Below are 3,526 nucleotides of genomic sequence, written 5' to 3'. Positions count from 1 at the left end.
TATCATCACTACGATAAGGAAATTAAGATTTTACTCGAATTGAAATGCTCGAATGTTTGTTTGCCGTACTTTGAGCGCTCTGATTGCCCACCAAATGCCCCAGATGTTGGCCACGCTAGCACTTGCTGGAGCGCCCTATCCTTGCCACCGGGTTGGATTGATGTTTATCCCAGAGCAAGGTTGGAAATATTCAAGCATTAGAATGTGTTGGTGAGCTGCGAGCTTGACATATTTAAGTTTTGTTTTCTTAACAGGATGGCTTAATAAAATACAACGGCATTGAAGTATTCCAAATCATAGTTTTGAATTATTCCTCAACTGTGCTATACCTCTACCGATAATGCAGATGTTAGCAATTCGAAAACTTTTATTCTATTCATAACAACTTTTCTAATGGAAAACCAAATCTCTACTGTTTCTCGTCTGTCTTGAGCAGAGATGCCATATATACAGATTTATCTGTATAATACAGATTCTAACATGCGCATACAGATTTTACACAGATTTCTCAACTTAATACAGATTTATACAGATTTCACAATAAAATTGCAAAGAAAATATTTTTTTTTCATCTGAGCTCTGTTTGGAAGCTCGAGACGAGAAAAAAGTTTCGTAATCAATGGGCAAATCACAAACTGATCTGAAAATCTTGAAATTGTGTTGGTATTTGAAGTTGAGCGCTTAGATCCAACATCAACTAACCAAGCCAAAATCATGAAAGTATATGAAATCGAAATTGTTTTAGTTGATTCTGATTGTTGATGAAAATTTAATTTTGTCGTATATTATTGAATTTCTCATTATTAAACCAAGAAATGTTGGAATAACATTACCTCACCTTATTTTCATTATACCAAATTCGGTTTTTTGGCGAATACAGATATGTACAGATTTTTCATTCAACGTAATACAGATTTTCTATGAATATATCTGGCATCTCTGATCTTGAGCTCTTCTGAAACATTTCGCGAAGCCACTTTTGAAACATTTCACGGAGCGACATCGAATTTATACTAGTTATTGCTTGATTACATCAGATGGCAGCACCATACCACTAATCTTGTTACTAATCTTGAAACACATAAGCTTCTTAATACAATTTCGAATGAAATAAGTAAGTACTAACATATAAAAAATATGTTGAAATTTTATAGACTGGATGGCGTGGATACGAATAAAATTTTCATGATACATTCACATTAGCGAAAATCGATATTCGTTCCTGTTAGTTGTTTGTGTGAATTTCGTCACATTCACCACTTTGCTTCCAAAATTGTAACGGAATAGTAGTATTAAACTTTGACTTATTGGCGACTAACTTATTCTACTATGCGAAACAAATAAGTAAAAAAAAATATAATACTTTTGTAGATTAACAGGAAAGTTATAGTTTTGATTTCTGAACCTGTATTCTGGAACAAAATATTGAAATTAAAGTACATTTTTGTTAGTGTGATATATTTACTTTACCGTAGTATTTCTAACCTTCCTTATAGTCCGGATGCATAAGATCCATTAAAGTCTTTGGCGAAAATGAAAAAAATCTTTTCCGATGGAAACTTGCCATCTTTCGCTAAACAGTTGTTCCTATAATTTATTAGAAATAAACTTATAAGGTCTTCCAAGTTCATATTTGCAAAGTCAGGTTCCATTAAGAACTTTTTTAACACCTTTTTTACTGTTCTCACCAACCTTTCTGCCTGCCCATTACTAGGAAGGTGATAAGGTGGGCTTTTAAGAACTTTTATGCCTTGCCCTTGTAGAAAATCAACAAATGAAAAGGAATTAAACGGAGGGCCCCCGTCCGATACTAAAATATCTGGAAGACCGAAACGAGCAAAGAATGCTACAAGTTTCTTTAACACTTTAGCACAATCAGTGCCATTTCTCATCATCTCCACTTCTACCCACTTAGAGTAACTATCAACTATTAGCAAAAAGGTGTGATGTGCAAAATGAAAGAAGTCTATATGTATTCTGCTAAACGGTTTCGTTGTTGATGTCCAACCTGATGTTATTTGAGGCTTATGTACTATGGCCATACTGTTACAAATATCGCAACCTGCCACATATTTTTCAATATCTGAATTTATCCCGAACCAATACAATAAACGTTTAGCCGGCTGTTTCATCCTAACAATACCAGAATGGTTTGCATGTTCCTTATGAGATCAATCTAATATTCGTATTAAGTCAATAAACTCACGCAGCTATCACCCTTTGGCGATCGTTGTCCCACTAAAATTTACACCTATGTTAAAAGAAAAAAAAACACTTATTACATGTATCAAACAAAGGTATCTTTTGTTTCAAACAATCAATGCCACCAAACAAAATGGTATTGTTGAGAAAATCGGATGGCTTTATCCCCTATTGAATAATTAAAATTCACAATGGCGTCCACGACGCCATCTCCAAGCACTTCCGAATGATTCCACGTGGTTATTTTAGAAATAAATTACCCCACAATTAGTGAGAAAAGTTAGTTTTCCTCGTCGCCAGTTGTGATATATTTACTTTACCGTAGTATTTCCAACCTTCCTTATAGTCCGGGAAACTGAAGAAGATTTCCAACAGTGTATATATATTTCCCAACTCACCTAGAAACAATCTGATGTTCAGCAAAAGGGATTTCTTTCCAGTAAGCAGAAGCACTTGTTTAAAGTTCAGAGGTACAAGTAAGAATAAACCCTTCTCGTACTTTAGTGTATTTTCATTCGTCTGACACTTCTCTTATCTGTATTAGTGAAAGCGAAGTAATCTTGACCTTCGTCAAGATTTAGGAAAGTGTACATTTGTACACTGAAAATAAATTTATGCTTATAAATTTTCAAATTAAATATTTACAATCACGACAGTTAGGATTAAGAGTGTAGTGCTGCAGTCAATTTTGATTCAATACTAAACAAAATTCTGGTCCTTAACCAACCGGAATGATGCATTTGCTTTACTTCCAGCTCAGTCAACTGCAAGCTGGTTCTGTAAATATATCAATTGTTAACCTTTTATTCCTACACAGATACGAAAAAAATCGTCAATTGTAAACCTTTTTTTCCTACTCAGGTACGAAAAAAGGCGTCATGAGTTTTCTCCTTTGATACACGTTGATGCCAAATATTTCAGAAAACTTTAATTTTGAATTATTTGTGATTATGTCATACAAATGAAAATGGTATCATAAATTAATGATTGTGTTTCCTTATCACTTATTAACTTAACAAAAGTATTTTTTCCCGGTGTTAAGTACGCCAGTTCCATCTTACGTATGCTTCAATTTCGACCGCAGATGTAGCTATAGGTCCCCTGATACTTACGATATCTGTGTATCTGAGCAATGAAATGTTATTCTCCAAGCTACGTTCAATGAAAAAGCTTATCTGAAGTTACAGCCTAAATGCAATCATTTTTCAGATTATGAGAAACTAGAATGGATATTTCATAAGAGTTTGCCTTTTTTTTTCTAAATTAGTCTGGGTTCTCTATCGCTAAATTTATTATTTTTGAAATCCTCATAAAATTTTAAATA

Source organism: Malaya genurostris, chromosome 2, assembly GCF_030247185.1.
Source record: "Malaya genurostris strain Urasoe2022 chromosome 2, Malgen_1.1, whole genome shotgun sequence".
NCBI lineage: Eukaryota > Metazoa > Arthropoda > Insecta > Diptera > Culicidae > Malaya > Malaya genurostris.
This window is presented reverse-complemented; position numbering follows the sequence as displayed.